A 12,517-nucleotide genomic window follows, 5' to 3' on the forward strand; every position below is an offset into this window, starting at 1 on the left:
GGCAGGCGGACTCCCAACCACTGCGCCACCAGGGAAGCCCTGCTGTTTCTTTTTAAGATGGGACAATATCACCATCTGTATATGCTGAACAAAATAACTGCCCAGGGATACAAACTGATGACACAGTGGCAGTGGCCAAAGGATGCCATCCTGTCCTGACTTACAGCTCCTCCAGGTTTATGCCCAGAGATCCGCCCCCAGCAACCCCCCCCAATGAAAACCCCCATCACCTGACCCCAGTCCCACCCCACACTCCTACAGGCTCCCAGTGGGCACCCCACAGTGTTACAGGACAGAATCCCCTGCTGATCTGCACACTCTGCCGTGGCATCCCACACCACGTTCCAAACGCCAGTAGCTTCTGTTCTGGCAGGAAGGCACCCACCAACCCAGGATCCCACATATGCCTTCTTGGAGACCTTGCCCTCAAGTCAGGCACTGCCATAATGTCATAATGCAAGAGTAATGTCTCCAACAATCCACATATTCCGACGAGACTCCAGTATCGTCGATGAACTTCACACTCCTAAGAGACCCCACAGAAGTTACTACGTAGAGTAAACCTCCTGAATCCATCCCCTCAGGATCCAGACACGAACTTCCTCACAGCCAGGAGTTTGGCTGCTGATGGCTCACAGCTCCGCACCCCGCCTCCCCTTGAAAACTGGACTCAGCCACAGGGAGCTGCCGCCCCAAAATCACGGCACCTCCTTGGACAGCCGGTGTCCAATGTCTGATCAGTGCAGGATAGAAAAGCCTATTCCTTCCCTCGAATTGGACCAACTCCGGAGGGTCACCCCACCTCCAGAGCTCCCAGCTATAAAGTCATACAGTGGAGTCTGGATTTTCGTCCTGAGGGCAATGAGAAGGCATTGAAGGGATTAATGCCAGGGAATTTCCTCCCTGCTCTGTTTCTCTGCTCTCCCTGTCACCTCTTGCCCCTCTTTCTGTCCCAGCACCATGTGTCTCTGTTGTCCATGGCCTGAACTCTTTGATTCCCTCCCCACTCTCTCAGTTCGATGTACCGGTCCCTTGCTGCTCCCACTTCTACCCCATCAAGGTCCCTGTCGTCCAATTTGCTTCCCTTTGTCTTTCTGGAGGTGCCTTTTTATCTAGGTTTCTTCCTCTGGTTCACTCTTTTGCTCTTACTGTATCTCCACATCCACCTGCCCCATCCTCCATTTCACCCTCTCTTTTTCACTATTTTCCCTCTCAGTCTTTCTCATTCTCTCTCGGACTCTGCTCCATCCCCTGCCCTGTACATTCACAGGTATGGAAGAGAGAGAAACATGTCCCTTGCCCACGAAGTGCATTTTCCAGTGGGGCTGCGGGAATGTAAACACACCACGACAAGCACAGGCAGTGGGATGCGTTTTGTCCAGAACAAACACAAAGAGTGTCACCGAACGGGTGCATGTCACCTGTCCCAGTGCGTGGGTCAGAGATCTCCAAAGCGGTGAGTGCAAAGTGGATGGCTAGGGAGGGGAGGGGCCGGCCGACTCCAGAGGTCGCGAAGATGGGGAGGGTGTCAGGAGAGGGGTGATGTCTGTACGACCCCAAGGCCAAGGAGAAGATGTGGCCTCTGGGTCTGCACAGCCATCACTGCCCGGGAAGGGTCGAATGGGAGGACGAGAATCCACCTCCGGAGTGAGGACTTGAAACAGCGCATCTGAGAGAGAGAGGGGATCAGAGCCTGTGGAAGTCACTAAAGGGTTCTGAGCAGGAAAGGAACGCGGCAAGCGGTGTCTACCTGGACCTAGGGAGGAAAGGCCAGGGCGGAGACCTATAGTCTCACGGTGCTGCCGGGACTTACCAGGCGTGGAACAAGCGGATGAAGGGGTTTTAACGTACGTGACAACCCCTGAACCTCAGGTGTGGCGGATCAAGGGCCTGGGGGCGTCCCAAAGACCCGGGTTGAACCAGGAAAACCAAGGACTGTGCCCCTCGCTCTGCTTCCGGGTTTTGCAGGCAACTGCGCGTGCGCGACCGTGCAGCAGGCGGGGCCGAGGAGGGGTGGGGCGTGGTGAGGGGCGGGGCGTGAGCAGTAGCCTGGACTGAACAGAAAGCCAGGGGCGGGGCCGACGTGGGGCGGGGCCTGGAGGGAGCAGGGTCTGGACTTCCGCCCCGCCCCCGGGCCTTTGGAGAACTGTTATTCTGCCCAGCATTACCTGAACTTCTGGTTTCGAAGTCTTTGAATCTGTTTGGTGTCCTGTGGACCCGGCCGTTTCCTCGCTATTTTTTTTTTTTAAACCATGGGCATGTATAACTTTTTTTTTTTTTAAGTAATCTAATATTTTATTTATTTATTTTTGGGTGGGTTGGGTCTTTGTTGCTGCGTGCAGGCTTTCTCTAGCTGCTGAGAGCGGGGGGCTACTCTTCATTGCGGTGCGCGGGCTTCTCATTGCGGTGGCTTGTTGCAGAGCACGGGCTCTAGAGCGTGCGGGCTTCAGTAGTTGTGGCATGGGGGCTCAGTAGTTGTGGCATGGGGGCTCAGTAGTTGTGGCTTGCGGGCTGTAGAACGCAGGCTCAGTAGTTGTGGCGCACGGGCTTAGTTGCTCCGCAGCATGTGGAATATTCCCAGAGCAGGGCTCAAACCCATGTCCCCTGCGTTGGCAGGCGGATTCTTAACCACTGCGCCACCAGGGAAGTCCCTTCCTCGCTATTTTAAGTTAATGTTTCAAACAGTTGAAGGTAAAAGATTAGAGTTGTGAGGACAACTTAAATTACAAGCTGAGATGTTTTCTTCTTAAGTTGAAAATGGTTTGAGTCAAAGCTCTTTTTGCCAGCGGGTGGTGTTGGGTAACATAATTTAAAATGAAGGGCTTCCCTGGTGGTGCAGTGGTTAAGAATCCGCCTGACAATGCAGGGGACACGGGTTTGATCCCTGGTCCAGAAAGATCCCACATGCCACGGAGCAGCTAAGCCCGTGCACCACAACTACTGAGCCTGTGCTCTAGAGCCCGCGAGCCACAGCTACTGAGCCCGCGTGCCACAACTACTGAAACCTACACGCCTGGATCCCATGCTCCACAACAAGAGAAGCCACTGCAATGAGAAGCCCGCACCAAAACAAACAGTAGCCCCCGCTCGCCGCAACTAGGGAGAAGCCCACGCGCAGCAACAAAGACCCAACGCAGCCAAAAGTAAAAAAATTCAATAAATTTAGTTTAAAAAATAAAATAGAATAAAATGAAATCAGCTCACAACCCAGAAATCCTCTCCCCAAAGGTAATAAAGGAAGAAAACAGTTTTATTATTAAATAAGCATTAAACAAGAAAGTGATGTGCATCACAGGCAATCTTCTGAGAGACCGAAGACAATGAAAGAAAATCTTACCCTGTAATATTAGATAAGCAGATACAAATGGTACTTACTTGTTCTCAGTATAAACAATAACTACTTCTCAGGTAAGAAGACGTGATAGCATCATTTGTCACACACAGTTCATCCCAACATCACCAGCTAATTGGACTGACCAACTGTGGTAGCTAATTGGCTTTATCCAGAGGAAGAGCAAACTTCTCATTTCTTTATGACTGGAGGGAGTTCTGTAGCTTGGAGCAAGGCACCTGCTAAGTTAGGCTCTTACCCTTCCACAGAAACTGGGAGATAAGTGTGCTATCTCCCTGGATGTTTACATTTCAAAGAGATGGCTTCCAGGTCTTTGAGGAAACATTCCTGGGTTGCAAAATTGGCAGGAGTCTTATGTAGCTTTTTTAATTTTTGAAATGCAAGGATTTTATTTTATTTTATTTAACTTTATTGGAGTATAAATGCTTTACGATGCTGTGTTAGTTTCTGCTCTTATTTAGCTTTTTAAAAAGCTGTACATACATTTCAAGGAGTCAGAGAAAGAACTTACAAGTTTTCTAAAGGAAATGCTCTAAGAAAAGGGAGGGAGAGAAGGCTCTTCCCTTCTTTTCAACAAAGAGAATTAAGCTGGGCTTTTTTTCCCCTTGTTTTTAGTTTTCATTTGTCCTTAGAGAAACCACATGCATTCATTCGTTAAAGCAATATTTTTTGAACATCTACTATATGTTCACAAGAATGGTAGCATGCCCTCTGTCTTGGGCACTGTGCTGGGAACCTCACATAAATTATGTGAGTTAATCTTTGTAATACCCCGGGAGCTGGGTATTATATGTCCATCTTCCCTAGGAGGATTTAGGTGCTGGGCTGTGCCTTTCTGGGGGTAGAGATTCTCTATGTCTCTTCTGTTTCCCTATCACTGATCATCAAAATGATCTTCCATGTGATGGTAGCTTACTCAATATGTGGAAGAGAGGAAGGCAGAAAAGAATGGTGGGATTAGTGACTCTGAGGGATTTTCTGATGGTTTGTCCATTTGTGTTCATATATTTTGTTTGTTTTACCATGTGAAGCAACCATTGGGCCCCTAGGAGTTGGAGACATGGTGCTTTGAAGAATTCTCTAAACACAAGGTATAACCAAAAAAGCAAATTCACTTACCAAACTTTAAGTCCTTTGCTCCCTTCTACATGTATCCAGGTTTCCGGAAACTGGAAATTCTGAGTGCCAGTTCCGGGTAAGCAGCAGCAGAAGCCACCCTAAATTAAGTTCTCCTCCAAGCAGTTCTGAGAAGGGAGGACCTGAGGATGGGGAGAGGACCAGAGAGTTTCCAGAGGCAAATTCCAAATCTAAGAAGTTATTTTAGAGGGTACCTGAGGATTCTGTTAGGCCCAGAGACCCCAGCTAGGCAGAGGAGATCGCCTCCTGTGTGCAGGCAGCTGAGCTTTCTTTTTTTTTTTTTTTTTATTTTGCGGTACACAGGCCTCTCACTGTTGTGGCCTCTCCCGTTGCGGAGCACAGGCTCCGGGCGCGCAGGCTCAGCGGCCATGGCTCACGGGCCCAGCCGCTCCGCGGCATGTGAGATCTTACCGGACAGGGGCACGAACCCGTGTCCCCTGCATCGGCAGGCGGACTCTCAACCACTGCGCCACCAGGGAAGCCCGGCAGCTGAGCTTTGTGTGCACAACTGTGTTAGGCCAGAAGTGTGAAGTAGAAACCTAGCAAGTTTCGTGGGGAGCAGCTCTAGCTAGGGCCTGTGGGCACCTTCTACGCTTATACAGTGCAGGGTAAATCTGTGTGGCCAGCCCTGGTGCTTGTTCCGGAGACACACGGATTGTAGGACGCGCTGGGTTCAGGCCCTGAGGGGCAGCCGGCTTTCCTGTGTGTCCATGCCAGAGGGTTTGGGCAGGAAAAAAGAGGCAGAAAGGGTGAGGGTTGGGGAGAGGAGATCAAGTACAGCGCGGGATGGTGGTAGGACTGGTTTGTGCTACAGATTTACGTCCGGACCGGGCTGAACCCTGCAGCTTCTTCCCGTGGGCTTGGGTCAGATTGCATTCTGGTTGGGTGATCAGAGCCCTGAGTCGACAGAGGGACCAAGTTGTTGCTGCAAGTTTGGATCCTGGGTAAGGGGTACTAAGTCAAGACTTCTGAGCAGAAGTATACAATCTGGGCAGAACCTACAGCAGTGCAGGCGCCTTGGGGAATGACTCCAGGGGGCGGAGTCTGGTCCCACGAGGGGCGGGGCTACATAAAGTTCCTGGACGCATGCGCGGGTGTATGTGCCAGATGCCCTTTGGGGTCTTGGTGGCCCAAGGAAGCCCCTTCCTAAGATCCTTGGAGAAGGTACGGCCCAAAGACCTGTGCCCAGGTGAGATCCTGCCTTCTCCCAGTGACTCTGTTTTTTTATATTGCTTGTAATCTAATCATGACCATAAAATTCATGATGCTGTCTTCAGAATTCTTTTCCCCATGATCAGCAGAAAAATGACAAAGGGAAAAAATATCTTTCTTAATATAGCTCCTAGGTTTATTTTATTTTATTGAAGTATAGTTGATTTACAATGTTGTGTTAATTTCTTCTGTACAGCAAAGTGACTCAGATATGTGTGTGTGTGTATATATATATATATATATTCATTTTCATATTCTTTTCCATTATGGTTTATCACAGGACATTGAACATAGTTCCCTGTGCTATACAGTAGGACCTTATTGTTTATCCATCCTATATATAATAGTTTGCATCTGCTAACCCCAAACTCCCAATCCTTCCCTCCCCCACCCAGCCCCTAGGTTCTTATTCAACTTAACAGTCACAGAGACCTCTGACTTTGGTGATTTAGAGCCATGTCTTCCAACAGATAATGATGTCTTTCCTTTTTATTTATTTTATTGAAGTATAGTTGATTTACAATGTTGTGTTATAACAGACAATGATGTCTTATGTGTGATAGTGTGAAATCATAGAAAATATATCCACTGGTCTCTGCCCTTGGTTCCTGGCACAGAGCCCTTGAAACTCTTGAAATTTCCTAAGTGATAAAAGAGCACTAGAAGCTTCTTTTGTTCTAATATTTGGTCTTTGATCCCTGCCACAGAGCTCCAAAATCCTTTAGAATTTCCTGGGTGATAGGAATCTCTTTTGTTCTAATGAGACAAATCTTGGTGGGTTCCTAGATGGAAGCTGGTCACCAGAAAGACCAATCTATGATTAGAAGGTGGGAACTTTCCATACCTCCCTTACCTACTGCCCACATTCTCCAAAGGGAGGAGGGCTGAAAATGGAGTTAATGATCCATCCTGCCTATGTGATGAAGCCACCATAAAAATCCCAAAAGTATGGGGTTCTGAGAGCTTCTTGGCTGGTGAACACGTGGAGGTGCTGGGAGAGTGGCACACCCAGAGAGTGTATGGAAGTGCCAAGCCCCTTTCCACATACCTTGCTCTATGCATTCTTCCTTTTAGCTGTACCCGAGTCATATCCTTTTATAATAAACCAGCAATCTAGCAAGTAAACTATTTTCTTGAGTTCTGTGAACCACTCTAGCAAATTAATTGAACTAGAGGAGGGGGTCATAGGAGCCTTCGACTTATACCTGGTCAGCCAGAAACACAGGTGACAAACTGGACTTGTAATTGGCCTCTGCAGTGGAGGAGGGGCAGTCTTGTAGGACTGAGCTCTTAACCTGTGGGATCCAATGCTATCTCCAGGTAGATAGCATCAAAATTGAGTTGAATTGTAGGACACCCAGCTGGTGTCAGAGGATTGTTTGGTGGGGAAAACACTATGTTAGAAGTGTCAGGGACCTCCCTGGTGGCACAGTCATTAAGAATCTACTTGCCAATGCAGGGGACACAGGTTTGAGCCCTGGTCTGGGAAGATCCCACATGCCTCGGAGGAACTAAGCCCGCGAGCCACAACTACTGAGCCCACGAGCCACAACTACTGAAGCCCGCATGCCTAGAGCTTGTGCTCCGCAACAAGAGAAGCCACGGCATTGAGAAGCCTGCGCACCAAAACGAAGAGTAGCCCCCCACCGCTCGCCGCAACTAGAGAAAGCCCACGCACAGCAACGAAGACCCAACACAGCCAAAAATAAATAAATAAATTTCTAAAGGAGTGTCAGAAGTATTGTGTGTGAATAAAAGAGAAACACAGGAATGTGTTTTTCCAACTCAGACAGGGACACAACAAGAACACAATGAAGACACAGGACCCTTTGGTGTTATTCAAAGGGCATACAGACCAAAGTTCTTGGGCAAATTTGTTATTATTATCAATTGTTTAAAGTTTCTAATGTTCTGTTTTTCAGATATAGCATGTGTACTTATTATTTCTGGAATTTTACTTGGTGTCAGTGTTGAATTTGTTGAATTAATATGTGGTGACACTGTTGAACTTTTCTCCAACTCTATAATTTTGGGAAATGGCTAAGGTTAAAGAACCCCTCACCCCCACCCACATGTAGGAAACAGCTTACTGCAAAGTGCTACCCTTCCCCATTTGACTTCAGTAAGACTCATGAGAATCCCCTTGTTTACCTAGGAACAAGGCAGATACAGACCCTTCAAGTCGCCATTCTTTGTCTCATCAATATTTACTGAATTGTTTGTCCCCACTGATCAATAGGAACTAAAGAAAACCAAACTATGTAAGTCCAAAAAATGCCACTTCAGCATGTCGATTATTTTGAAATAAATGCACTTAAGAACAGCCAGTGAAAGAAAGACATTCTGACCATCCATTGTCTTCCTGAAAGCAGGATCTCCCATGTAAAATGTGCCCTCTTCATACCAGGAGGAAGAAAGACATTCTTGTCACCAGAGACAGGAAATTTGGGGCCAAGAAATCTGTACAAACTAACCTTGTTAAACAAACCCTTATCTTTCTATTTTCTTCTTTACCACTTACTGCCCCTAGCCCAAACCCTTTGTTTTGTCAATTCTTCACAAATTGATTGTTTTTTGTGTAAAAGGTATAAAAGCTTCCTGCTGTGGTCACTTCTTTGGGTCTTCACTCTCTTGTGAAGGTTCCCACTTATAGTGAGAATTTAATAAAATTTTTATGTGTTTCTCCTGTTAATCTGTCTTATAGCAGTTTAATTCTTAGGCCAGAGATCCAAAGATGGTAAAGGAGAATTTTTCCTCCCCTGCAGAACAATGCTTGTTAATAGGATTTAGTCAAACTTTACTTAAGATTCTCTCCTCTCCCAAGTGCCCTGAATTTTGGATCACTTATGTAATTCAGAACAACCCTGCCATGATAACAGCCCAAGAGTAGGCAACTTTATGGTAAAACATTCCCTGATCAATTATAGGTAATGCAGTAACCTCATGCGCTCTCACCTGTTTTTTGTTTTGTTTTGTTTTGTTTTGGTCTTGCCGCATGGCTTGCAGATCTTAGTTCCCTGACTAGGGATCGAGCGGGCGTGGCAGCGTGGAGTCTTAACCACTGGACGGCCAGGGAAGTCCCACTCTCACCTGTTTTTTGCTTTTTTGTTTTTCTAGCCTTGTTTATCCTTCCTTATAAAGAAAAGCTCTTGTCTGTCTGGCTTTTGAGACTTTTGCGGATCCTAAGTTTGGAGCATTCTCTCTAGTGCATCCTTTCAAACAAAACCTCTCCTTATCTAAGTTCAAATTTGTTTTCTTTTTGGCAGTGGTAACTATTTTAGTTGTTTCATCTGTGCTAGAAAATGTATGTTCTCTATTTTTATGTCACAGGGTCTAATATTCTAGTCATATTGAAACCAGGCACCTCAGATTGGGACTTGAATCCACGTGCCGGGACTCGAACCCAGCTAAAACCCACAGTCTTCCAACTGAGATCACACAGAATTCAGTGACAGACAAGAATTCAGTGAGGAAGAATTCAGCGAGAGACAAAGTGACAGTTAAGAAGTGGATTTATTTAGAGAGAATCACACTCCACAGACAGAGCATGGGCCATCTCAGAAGGTGAGAAAAGGCACCAGGGTATGGGGTGGTCAGTTTTTATAGTGGTGGGTAATTTCATAGGCTAATGAGTGGGAGGAGTATTCCAGCTATTTCAGGAAGGGGCGGGGATTTCCAGGAATTGGGCCACTGCCCACTTTGTGATCCTTATGGTCGGTGTTGGAACTGTCAAGGCGCCTGCGGGTGTGTCATTTAGCTTGCTGATGTGAGCGTATACTGAGGCTCAAGGTCTAGTGGAAGTAGGCTTGTCCACCGTTTTGGACCCATTTGGTTCTAATCAGTTTATGTCATGTCCTCGGGCTATGTCATTCTTTCAAAGGTTGTTCCCTGCCTCCTTCCCTCCTGTTTCAATATAATAATAACATAATAATTAAACAAGGTTTAATATTATAATGATATAATAATCAACATATAATCATTAGGTCAAAATAGTTCCTTGTGGGAATTCCCTGTGGTCCAGTGGTTAGGACTCCGTGCTTTCACTGCATAAGTTCGTTCCCTGGTCAGGGATCCCACAAGCTGCTGAGCGTGGCCAAAAATAAAAACAAACAACAACAACAACAACAAATTAGTTCCTTATGTTTTTCTTTCTTTCTTTCTTTCTTTTTTGGCTGTGCTGTGCAGCTTGCAGGATCTTAGCTCCCCAACCGGGGATTGAACCTGGGCCACTCAGTGAAAGCCTGGAATCCTAACCACTAGGCCACCAGGGAACTCCCTTCATATTTTTAAATCTTTAATAACTGGCATCTGTTTTTTGATATGGCAAGATGTTGGGGCCCAGGGTGGGCCACCCCAAAATGTGCCTCAATGGTGTATTGATTATTTTGAATTAAAGCTACTTAAGAAATGGCCAATGCAAGGGGGACACTTTGACCCTCCTTTTCTATCTCCTGAAACCAGGAAATAAATCTTTCATGTGAAAGGTTCATTCCACGCATCTGGAGGTAGAAGGACAACCCTTATGGCCAGAGATGGCAAATTCGGGCGAGATGCCTGTATAAACCTTACTACTTCTTTAATTTACTACCCCAAGCTCAAATTCTGTTTAGATTCTTCACTAATTGAGCACCCGAAGCCTAAGTTTCTTTGTCCTGCCAATTCCTCGCAAATCTTTTTTCTTTGTCTAAAAAGTATAAAAGCTGCCTGCCTTGTCCCCTTCTTAGGTCCCTGTGAAACCTCCATGTGCTCCAGTTAAAATTTATTTCTTTTTCTCCTGTCGTTACCTAACCAAACTTGGGTCTGCTCACCTGAGCACAGCTGCCAATCTACTGACCAATCTACTGACACCAGGTTGTGGTGAAGGAAAATGCGGCATTTATTGTAAAGGCACCAATACAAAGAGGACGGAATCCTCATGCTCAGAATCGTCGAACTCCCTGATAGTTTTGGGGGAGAAGTTTTCATAGGCAGAATTTGGGGTGAGGGCTGCAGGGTGTGTGAATTTCTTCTGATTGGTTGGTGGTGAGATAACAGGGTGGTGCTCCAGGAATCCTGTGCTCAGCCTGAAGTTGCCATCCTCCACCTGGTTGGGGACCTTAGTTCCTGCAGGAGAACTCAAAGATATTATTATATATGTTCCTTGAGGAGGAACCAGGACCCTGCCCCAAGGCTGCACTACTGTTTCTTGACTGCCCCTCCCTGTTTCTGCATTCCTTCCCTTCCCTAATTAGCAACTGTTTGAATCTGCCCTTTGGAACTCAGGGAAGGAGGCTGAATGACGACTATTTTCTACAAACAAGAACCAGGGACACAGAAAGGACTTGTACCCAGGAGGGGCCCATAGGGTCCTGCTCCACTTTAACTCCACATCAGTTCCCCAGACCACAGTGTTGCTTCAGCCTCACTGGCAGGACTCCAACATGCTCACAAAAATAGCTTTTGATTTAAGCCGTTTTCAACTGCGAAGAGGAAGACATCTTAGGTTCCAACATATGTGACCCGCACAACTGTAGCTTTTACCTTAAAACTGTGAGAGATAGTGTTACCAAACTCAGGTTCGTGTGCCCGATGCACAGGGAGGCCAAAGTGAAACGTCAGCGTTTTGGAGGAGAGAAAGTTTTACCGCAGTGTCAAGCAAGGAGAAAGGGTGGCTCATGTGCAAAAAAAAAAAAAAAAAAACAAACTCCCCAATGGTTTTCAGGGAGAAGTTTTTAATAGGCAAAATTTGGGGTGAGGGCTGCAGGGTGTGTGACTTTCTTCTGATTGGTTGGTGGTGAGGTAACAGGGTGGGGTCCAGGAATCTTGCACTTAGCCTGAAGTTACCATCCTTCACCTGAGTGGGGGCCTGAGTTCCTGCAGAAGAACTCAAAAATATTGTTATATATATTCCTTCAGAAGGAACCAGGATCCTGCTTTAATCTCTGCACTATTATTTCTTGATTGCTCCTGCTTTTCTTCTGCATTCCCTTACTTCTCTGATTAGCAACTATGTGAATCTGCCTTTTGGTACTGAAGGAAGGTCTAGGAGGCTGAAGCCTATTTACTATAAACAAGAAGGGGGACAATAGAAAGGATCTGTAGCCGGTAGGGCCCGAAAGTGTCCTGCTCTGTTTCAACAGTAACTTAAAGTAAGCAGGAAGCAACAGGGCTGCACAGAAGAAACAGACAAGCACTTCCAAATCCTGACAACCCAGAGGCACTGAAAGCGAAACCCTGGCCCCGCCCCTGCTTTGGCCCCACCCCTGCTTTGGACCCGCCCAAGCCCGGCCTCTTTTACGTCTCTACGTTCCCGCCCAGCCCAGGCCCCGCTTCCAAGTTGCCCCGCCTCTTCCCTTGGTGCTCTTGCGCAGTTTCCTGCAGACCCCGGAAGCGGTTACCGCGGAGCGAAGGTCGCCCTACGGGATCGTGAGTTTCATCTTTCTTGTTTAAACCTGCGCTTTGCGTTACCCCGTCCTCCATACCTGGGTCTGAGGGTATATTGGGATCTTAAAATCCTGGCACTCCTCTTCCACCCAAAGTAAATGCAGACGTCGCCAGTGAGAGGTGGGAGGGGGAGGGGGTGGGAATGGGGAGGTGCCGCTTCTCCTTGTTTTTGAAATGCGCGAGCCGCACGCCCCTCAGACTCGCCCGCCCGGCCCCTGGAGGGCAGCGCCGACTGCCCCGCTTCAGAAGAGGCCGCGTCCTCTTTAGGATCCTGGGATTCTGGAGAGTCCGCCCCGTTTCCTAAACACACCCAGTTCCCTTGACTTCGCACACTCCTCAGCCGGGTCTTTAACGCTCCCCAGGCCTCCTCTTGTTGGTCACCGCCTCTTCTCA

The 12,517-nt window shown here is 47.3% G+C and overlaps 1 protein-coding gene across 2 annotated transcripts in view; it reads right to left on the reverse strand.

Moving 5' to 3' along the window:
* The window catches only part of LOC113605685 (zinc finger protein 677-like), an 18,834-nt gene extending 16,838 nt beyond the window's left edge, over positions 1–1,996 (reverse strand). For both annotated transcript variants that reach the window (XM_027079203.1, XM_027079202.1), the window contains exon 1: positions 1,814–1,996. The gene's annotated coding sequence lies outside the window, so the exon portion shown is untranslated. The remainder of the gene's footprint in view (positions 1–1,813) is intronic.
* Positions 1,997–12,517: the final 10,521 nt, after the last annotated feature.

This window comes from Aethalodelphis obliquidens, unplaced genomic scaffold, assembly GCF_003676395.1.
Source record: "Aethalodelphis obliquidens isolate GAN/ISIS:26980383/991018 unplaced genomic scaffold, ASM367639v1 scaffold43, whole genome shotgun sequence".
Taxonomy (NCBI): Eukaryota; Metazoa; Chordata; class Mammalia; order Artiodactyla; family Delphinidae; genus Aethalodelphis; species Aethalodelphis obliquidens.